Genomic DNA, 10,289 nt, shown 5'->3' on the forward strand with positions numbered 1-10,289 from the left:
ATTAATCTGAGCGCTATTCTCTCCTAACCAATCCATTCCTAAAATTATGTCAAACTCTCCCAACTTGAAGAGTATCAAGTCGGCTGAAAACTTATATCCCGAAATATCGATCTCACACTTTGGACAAAATTGATTCACAGGAATCTTCTCTTGGTTTGCAATTACCACATTTACTACCTCACTCATAACCATTTTATCACATTGGAGCTTATCAACAAAAGATTCTGATATGAAAGATCTTGTTGCTCCCGAATCAATCAATACTTTAGCTTTGACATTATTGAGTAAAAGTGTACCTGCTATCACCTCAGAATTCTGAACAACATCTTTCATCTTTAGATCAAATGTCCTTGTTGTTGCTTACGGGGTTGGTGCGGGTGGTGGAGGTAATGCCAATACCTCAGCTGGCACACTTGCACTGGTACTTGCCACGTTCATCAGAGCTTTGACTGGTCATGTTGCCTTACACTCCCTAGCCATGTGTCCAGTCTTCCCATACTTGTAGCACGTTACTCCTGGCTTCGGCATCTTGCACTCATTTGCCAAATGTCCCTTCTGATTGCACCTATAACAGGTCATGCTCAGCTTATTGCATACTCCGGGGTGCCTTCTTCCACAGTGCTTGCATTCCGGTCTCTGGAACCTGTTTTCTCCAACTTGCCCTTGGCTTGCCTGGTTGTTTCCTTTTGATTCTTGCCTTTTGCCCAAATTTCCCTTCTTTTGAAAATTTCCGCCCTTCTGAAAACCAATCCTCTTTACATTCCGATCTTGCGAACTTCCAGCTTCAGACTTTTCTCCATAAAATGGAACCTTCCTCTTCTTGTTATCCCTCTCTTTGCTTGACTGCATCCCATTATTCTCAATCAGAGCAGCTTTCTGTACTACTCCCGCATAAGTTTCAAGCTCAAACATAGCCACCCTATCTCTGATCCAAGGCTCCAATCCTTGCTGAAATTTCTTTGCTTTTTCCTCCTCAGTGCTGGTATACTTTGTCACAAACCTTGACAACTCAGTGAACTTCTTCTCATACTCCAATACAGTCATGTTCCCTTGCTTCAACTCAAGAAATTTTAGCTCCATCTGATTCTGCATGTACTTAGGGTAATACTTATCCACAAATAACTTTTTAAATCTCTCCCAAGAAACCTGCTGAGTGACTTCCATAGCCTTTACTGATTCCCACCAATAGATAACTTCTCCCTTCCAGAAGTATGTAGCATACGGCGTCTTCTGATCATCTCCTAACTGTACCAACTCAAAAGCCCTTTCCATCTCCTTGATCCATGTGTTAGCTATCACTGGATCAGTGGTATCATGAAATACAGGTGGATTCACATTCTGAAAAGCCTTGAAAGTGACAATTTGTCTAGGTGGTACTGGTGGTTCAGGTGGTTGGTGTGGCTCACGGTTATCTTGGTTTTCAATTCGTTGTTGAAGAGTTAGTTGTTGTTGAGCTATAGCATTGGTTTGCTGTTGCAAGGTTTCCAGTAGTCGAAGAATATTTGGGTCTGTGGTGAAGGTGGTTGTTGGGTTCTTCTTTTTTGGAGGCATGATCCTGAAATAAGAGTTGTGTCAAAACAGATATGAATGATAAAATGATTCGAGGGTATCGCATGGCATTCTCATTTTCATATGGGGTCAAGTTTCCAAATTAAGCAGATATGATGATAAAAACATAAAATAACAGTTGAGAGCAAATGGAACAATAGCACATAATTATTGAAATTTTAAAGGTCACAGTACATAGGATTGGGACATAGTCTGTTTCTAGGAATAACAGGCTTATTTAAAGGAAAAACGGAAACAACTGGGGATTCCATAGAGTCTGATAGTACAACAACATGAAAGGTAAATGGAAAAACTAAGGCTCCACTCCATCTGAACGGGGCTTGGTAGTCTTTTCCTCTCGAAGCGTCTTAACAATGCTCTGGAGCTCATCCGCCACCATCTGAATGACATACTGGCTGGTACGGTCCCGGTGCGCTGGCATCTCCTCAAGCTTAGTGTTGACGTACTGAACCAAGGTCTCAAGTCTCGCAGTCATCTGCTCCTTGGGCTTCCCTTCGTAGTTTCGGCTGTCCGGATACACGTTCTTCAGTCGGTCTATCAGTCGGTCGTACTTGCCCTGAAGCATGTCGAACTCGCGCCTCAACTCAGCATACACGGAGAAAGCAATAGTGTCATCCGACCCAGAGGATGACGAGGAATGCGCCCTTTGCTGACAACCAATAAGAGGAGTATTAATAATAATTTACTTAACCTACTCTCTCGCATAATATCTATAATCTACACACAAATCCTATAACCTATTTGGGCTGTCCAGGGACTCTAAACCGTAGCTCTGATACCAAAACCTGTCACACCCCCAACTTAAATAACAAAATAAATATAGCTATTACAATATTTTAAATGAAGAATACACAACCAACTCCAAGATCTTACAGTTTAGGGTTTGGAACAACCCAACACTACCAACTATTACATCTGATTACAAATACCGAGTCCTCACACAACTATTATTACTTATTCTACCTGCGCTCGAACATAAGCATCAGCATCACAAGTCTTACGGGCAGTCTGCTTGAATCTAACCATAGCTGCTAGCTGTAATATCAGGGTAAAGCAAGAAGTGAACCAAATGCTCAACAAGTGCTAACAGTACGACACAAAACATAAATTGAGATATACTTTTAACAATGACAATGGAAAGTCATAACCAAAGGTAACGAGAGATAAAAACTATGTGAGATGGCATCATTTTGCTTGCATCAAAACAATTTTAAAATCATGTCTTAATCAAAATCATTTTATGACACTACGGATTACAGCCGGTGATCAGCCGCGAAGTAATCCCGAACCTCGCTGGGTTCTAAAACATTAATGGGAATCCTTAGGCAACTTTTAAGCCTAATATAAGTGTGGAAAGGACTCGCGTCTCAGTCCAGATCCACCATTCAAAGAAAACATGTATCCCCCTTTGGGACTGAGAAATCCACATTTTAATCATTTTAAAAACTGATGCCGATTTATGACAAAATCTCTTTTGACTGTAAACATTTTTATCAAGGGATTATAGATCAACTCGAAACACGGGAAACAAGGTACTGAATATCAGAGCCATGATTCACAAAACTATCCTCTATTCAAGTAATTGAATGGTTTTCATATATCAATGATTGGACAAGAGGATTTAGTGAGGCTAATGGATAATATGAAGGGTAATGCCAATTTGGGCTCAAAACAATGGTTTCTCATCAAGGTTCAAGTGCTGGATCATCAAGAAGGTAAGCTTCATGAATACTAAGGGTGTTAAGGTATGAAGAATGATCTTTAACTCAGGACATATCAGAATTGTCAAGCTTTAGGATAAGAAAAAGGGTTTCAATCAATGAGGGTTCATGTTGATAAGTTTCTGACTTGCAGGGTTCAAAGTAAGGTTCTATAGGGATTCAAGTATCAGGATGAGATATCAATACATAGGAAACATCAACATGTTAATCAAGAGGATCAATCAAGTAATATGTCAACTCTTCATTTTATCGTGGCATTAAACTATCATGAAAGACTTTTGAACTACTTGCAATACGTACTCGAGGGTTCATGGCATCTCTATGTAACTCAAAGATAAACAAAAGATACGCTTGATTTAAATATATCAAAATGACTCAGGATAATTGCATCGATATATATAAACTATTTATAGTAAATACGAAGGTCAAGTTGAATCACTTGCCTTGAGATAGGCTGGTCTGGTCTGACTGGTAAGAGCAACTGGAGCTTCACTCGACTTTTATGGCAAGTTTTCCCTCGTCTCGAGATCCTACATAAATAATAATAATCCTCATTATAATATATTCTCACCAACTTAACCTATTTACAACTCGAAATTAAACACGGATGGCACTTAGGCCTATATGCACTTAATTTATATTCTCCTTTAAATTATAATTGCACACATAAAGCCACATATTCACATATCATATATTAACACCAAATAACACCATATATACCATAATGCAACACTAGGCTTGGATGATCTCGACTCACAACTTAAGTCACTTGGTCGCTAAACTAGACAAGGTCTTCTAATTTTGGCTTCCTAACTCGATGTGCCTTTCCTAAATTATCCAAAACCTATTGACCCTCACTTGTGCCTTTTTCTCTACTGACCTTATACTATCTTACAACTATGGTGGTCGACCTAATACTCACTTCTAAGTGTTCTAAAACGATGTGATAAGTGATAGTGCTCACTGGTGCAAATTTCAGAATGACAACTATGGTTTCTTGAGTACATTAGACACTCTTAAACTACAAGTTTTCCTTCAAAACTTTTACACAAGACTCTCCTGACCTAAGGGCATCTCACAAGCTTGATGTGGCTCAAGGGCCTGGCTTGGGCCTTCTTGGGCCTAAGCTAAAAGTCCAAGGTTCCCCTGATTTTCTGGGCAGAAAATGCCCTGACTTGAATTAACTTGTGACACATGGTTCTAGCTCATATCCTATGAACTATGGTTGGAAAAACTTGTCTGACATACCCTCTAACTAAGGTCCAATTGGGCCTAATGAGGGCCTACCCATGACATGGTCAAATCTCCCTATTTCTAAGTTGCAACAAAACTGTCCCCTGCTGGACAGATTTTGTGATTCTACTTGTGCACCTAACCAAATGACATGCAAACCTCCAACCAACTCCTAAAACCTTTTATATACTCCCAATAATAACCTCTGGTAGCTTGGGCCTCAAATTGCACACCAATTACATGGTCAAAACTCACTCTAAACCTCAAGGTGCTATACTGATTTTTCTGCAGAAACTATAACTCTCATTTTCTAAGGTTTTGACTTGACAAACTCAACTAACAACAACTCAATACTTAAACCAAGACTTATACATGGTAATCTACTGAACTAACTCCCTTATTCTCAAAATAAACTTGGGTGAGATCATCCATGCCTAAAAACAACAACATGCAACTAAATATATAACATGCAACTCATGGAAAGCACATAACAAGATTTCGGCTATGCATAAAGTTGTAAATGCTTGCAAAATCGACTTGCACCTAATATTCATCATTAATAATCATGAAATATAACTTCTTTTAAGTATTAATAAGAAATTTATCATGAAAACAATCTATTTTAAGCACATATATTTCGAATTTATAGATTTTTAAACATAACTACATGATTTCGAAAAGAGTAGCATGCAAAACATGGTTGATCATCATTTTAATGTCTTAAAACTAACATGCATGGCTAAACATAAATATATAATGAAATTTCAGTAGCATGCAAAGGATTTTAAAGCATGATATCTCCATAAAACACTTAGTTAGCACATATACATAATATATCTCATAGAGAGCTCTTGAATTCACAAGAATCAATAGTTTCTCTTTGGAGATCACATAAGAACTACACATGCATCCATGGAACTTCAACTTCCAAGTCACAAAATACTTGGAAAGTATATAAGATGAATGTAGGTAAAAGATTTACACTTGGGAAGATGAAGAATGAATTGGAAAATGGAAGGGGGGTGGGGAATTGGCCTTCGGCCGAGAGCAATGTGGGAGGGGGAGGAGAGAAAATTTGTGGGGTGTTGGAGTGTGGAATGAGAATGACTTCTCCCACTTTGATTTCTTTGTTTTATGCTATTTAGTTTACAAATGATGAGTGGAAGTGAGAACTTACAAAAATGTCCCTTGGTTAAAGTTAGGCCTGTTAGATATATTTGATAATGTCATGGCTAATATGTTTTATATTTAGATTTCAGATCTTATTTGAACAGAACAAATCAGTACTTAACTGATCAGTACTTATACTGGACGTCAGAACTTAAGGGATATCAGTACTTATGTTATCAGGAAATAAGCATCAGGAAATAGATATCAGAACTTAAGTGCTGAAGGACGATCAGATAAGGACAGTAGCTGATTAAAGTTAAGAAGATCAAGATAAACATAAGAAGAGATATGCATGAAGAAGGAATTCCGTAAAGAATGGAATACTTGGAAGGAAAGATATCTGATTGATATATATTAGGAAGCAGAATTATATTCCATATCAATTAGCGATTATCTTGTAACTGTGTAATATATAAACACAGACATAGGGTTTACACTAGAAGTGTTATCATTATCGAGAATATTATTTACTGTAACCCTAGCAGCTCTCGTGATATTTTGTTCATCACTGAGAGATAACAGTTCCAGATTGTAACAGAGTTTATTGTTTCAATAAAGTTTGTTTTCTGTTACATAAGTTCTTGAAGTTTGATTTGATTGTAATAAACACTGTATTCACCCCCTCTACAGTGAAAGTGTGACCTAACAAGTGGTATCAGAGCCTTCTGTTAACACACATACAGTTAAAGATCCAAACACAATCATGTCTGACACAGAAACTCCAACTAAGCCTACCAAAACTGAGGAATCATCAAAGACATCAACTCAGAGTCGATATGAGACTATCAGAGTTCCCATATTGAGACCATCTGAATATCCCATATGGAAGGTAAGGATGACCATGTTTCTGGAAGCAACAGATCCAGAATACCTTGATAGAATCAAGGAAGGGCCTCACAAACCTACCAAGCTCGCTGTTGTAGTTGCAGGTGAAGCAGGAAAGACCGTACCAAAGGAAAAGAGTGATTACACTGCTGAAGATATAGCATCTATTGCTAAGGATGCCAAGGTACGACACTTATTGCATAGTGCCATTGATAATGTAATGTCAAACAGGGTAATCAACTGCAAGACTGCTAAGGAGATATGGGATGCACTGGAGACAAGGTGTCAAGGAACTGAAACAGTTAACAAGAACAGGAAGACAATACTCACTCAAGAGTATGAACACTTTGACTCTAGGACTAATGAGTCATTGACTGATGTATATGATAGATTTGTCAAACTCTTGAATGACTTGTCATTGGTTAATAAGGAGTATGATCTTGAAGATACAAACCTTAAATTCCTGTTAGCTCTTCTTGAATGTTGGGATTTGAAGGCAACAACAATAAGAGACAACTACAATCTTGATGAAACAACTCTTGATGAAATCTATGGAATGCTCAAGACTCATGAACTTGAGATGGAACAAAGAAGCAAGAGGAAAGGAGGAAAGTCAAGGACAGTTGCTCTCAAGGCTGAAGAGGAATCCCCCAAACCACCTTCCTCAAAGAAAGACAAGGGTAAAGCTCTTATCATAAAGTTTGATACTGAGTCATCAAGTTCTGAGAGTGATGATGACTCAGATTCTGAAAGCTTGCCTGAAACTGATGCTGATGAGGAGATGATGAAGCTGTGTGCTCTTATGGTGAAAGGAATCACAAAGATTGCATACAGGAAGTTCAGGAAGGGAAAGAAGTTTTCTAGGAAAGGCATAAGTTCTGATAAGAAGAATTTCAGAAGATCTGAAGGAAGAGGAGGAAAGTCTGACAGAGGAGATTACGCTAATGTTAAATGTTATAATTGTGGTGAGAAAGGCCACATATCTCCTGATTGCAAGAAGACCAAGAGTGACAAAGGCAAAGCTCTTGTCACAAAGCAGAAAAGCTGGACAGACACCTCAGACTCTGAAAGTGAGGAGAACTATGCATTGATGGCAAATGCTGATAAATCAAGTTCTGAGAGCAGTTCTGAAGCTGCTGAAACAAAGGTACCTCAGACTACTTATGCTTTTCATACTGATGATATTAATGAGTTGAGAAGATATCTTAAAACCATGTTTGTTAGTTATAGAGATCAAACTTTAACATGTGAAAGATTAACTTCTGAAAATCTTGCTTTTAGGAAAAGAAATAATTTCTTAGAAAAAGAGTTAGTCATGTTCCATCAAACTCAGAAGGATAGAGATGATGCTTTTTATGTTAGGGATGAAGTGCTAAAAATGAATGAATCTCTAAAAACTGAGTTAGAAAAGGAGAGAGAGATTATCAGAACTTGGACTAACTCTGGCAAAACAACTCAAAATTTGCTAAGCAGTGTAAACTGGAAAGAGGGCTTAGGTTATGGAGAAAATAAAAATGAAAAAGGAACTGTAGAAATTAAGCCTGTTAATAAGAAAAAGCCGAAGTTAAAACCTGTTAAGTTTGTAACTGAAAAATCTGAAAATAAGAAATCAGAAGTTAAAAAGGAATTAGCTTCTGACAAACTAAAACAGGAAAAGTCAGCTGAAGTTAACATAGGCTTAATGACAAAGAAGCAGCTTAAGCATAAGCTGAAAGATGTTAAGAATGCAAACAAGGTAAAATCACCTAGGAAAAACAGGAATGGAAAGGAAGGTGTGAATAAAAGCAATAACTATAAATCTGTTCCTGATGCTCCTAGGAAAGCGTGTCATAACTGTGGAAGTTCTAACCATCTGGCTTCTTTTTACAGGAAGAATAAGAATATTAACTCCTTTTCTTCAAAATCAGGAGTTAAGAGTCAGTCTTTTTACAGTGCATTGCTGGTATTAAGTTATATGCATTAGAAAAGAAAAAAAATTCTTGATGACTTTTCACACTCTATGATTACTGGAGAAATACTCTGAAAATAACATAAATTCTGATAAGCAGTCGTGACTCACTTACACTGAGAAGTCACTGTAAAAAGGAATTTCAAATGATGCATAAAATGAGCACAAACAGTTGAGGTGGACTCTTGCATAAATTTGTTCTATAGTAGACTTCATGACTGATGACAGATTTTAAGCATTTTTCTTAGTTATGCCTTATTTCTAAGATGTACTGAAGTTTATCAGAATTTAATCTTTATCTGATATTTTGCTGAATGCACACACTTTCACTCAATATGAATGATGAAAATTACTGTGGTGATTAAGTTGTTTTTGACAAACAGTTAAGTGTCATTTGCATAAATTCTGAGGACAAGTTCTGATGGAAGTTCTGATGATTAAATTCTGAAGAAAACAAGTCAGTATTTTTATGAAGAATTACAGAACAAGATATTCACTTTTCGAGTACAGAAGCCATTATCTGATGACTGTTAAAATCTGATATAAGTTAAGTTCTGATATTAAATCTTGATGGAATCTTTGATGCTTACGTGGCATTTTTCTTTACTTGACTTATTTGTGGTAAAATCTGAAACAGTCATATTTAAATCAAAATAAATTTGGGTGCGATAAAAACAGTCATAATTATTATGGGTTAGTGATTAAAGTATATGTCCTGAAAAACTGCATGTGCACGGTAATTATTGCCTATTTTACGTGCCCATTAACTCCTGCTCTAAATTGTTTATTGACTGTTCACACGGTGCCAGGTGTAAAGTGTATCCCATGCTTCAGAAATATAACTGTTGAGTAGAGAGAGTATATATGGGAGTTAATAGATTTTCTAATCTTTTACTTACTTTTCTATTTTTTATCTCTCTTATTCTCTCTCTCTCTAATATTCTCCGAAGTGTTTTCTTTCAGGATTTTAACAAACACTTTGCAAACACTTTCTTTCTCACTTATTTTCTTACAGAGGTGGCACCAAAAGACGTAATTTTCAATGGAGCTAAGTTTGTTCCTAACAATTACTCTGCCATTCTTAGCAAGGCTGAAGCTCCATCAGAACTTCACTTCATTCAGGATTTTCTCGCTAATTCTGATATTGGGTATGCTTTAACCCAACCTGAAGTAATCTCCGGAACCCAAGTGCTGGAGTTTTGGAGAAGTGGAGTATATAATGATGGTGGTGCTCAAGGGTCCCCAAGTATTATCTTTTCATCAGGGAAGGATGAGCATGTCGTGACGTTGGCCACGGTTCGACAAGCACTGCAGTTGCCTGAGAACTACATTTTCTCTACTATTGAGGAGCCAGTTCTTCAAAATATGATGGCCAGTCTGGGGTATGAAAAGACATTGGCTAAGATGGGTCAATTGAAGAGACCTTACATAAGGAGGGAATGGAGTTTCTTCTTTGACTGCATTACCAAGGCTTTTGCAAACAAATGTTCTAACTTCGATGCAATCCCCTTATTCAGTCAACAAATCGGGTATGCTCTCATTAATCAAACTGATTTTAATTATGCAAGTGTTGTTTTAGGCTTTATTCGGGATAGGATGACAGAAGATAGGAATACTGTATATTTTGCTAGATTATGTCACCTTATCTATAGTACTTGTTGTTCTGATAAGCCCCAATTAGCTAATGAATCACTTTCACCATTTAGACTAGCTTAAAGGGCTTTTAATGACTTATTATCTACTGATAATAAGAAGGCTGTGTTAAGAACCCTCTGAATTCCTTTATCTGTCAAACAAGCCTTAATAACCTATGATCCAGTTAA

Source organism: Apium graveolens, chromosome 9 (genome assembly GCF_009905375.1).
Source record: "Apium graveolens cultivar Ventura chromosome 9, ASM990537v1, whole genome shotgun sequence".
Classification (NCBI taxonomy): domain Eukaryota; kingdom Viridiplantae; phylum Streptophyta; class Magnoliopsida; order Apiales; family Apiaceae; genus Apium; species Apium graveolens.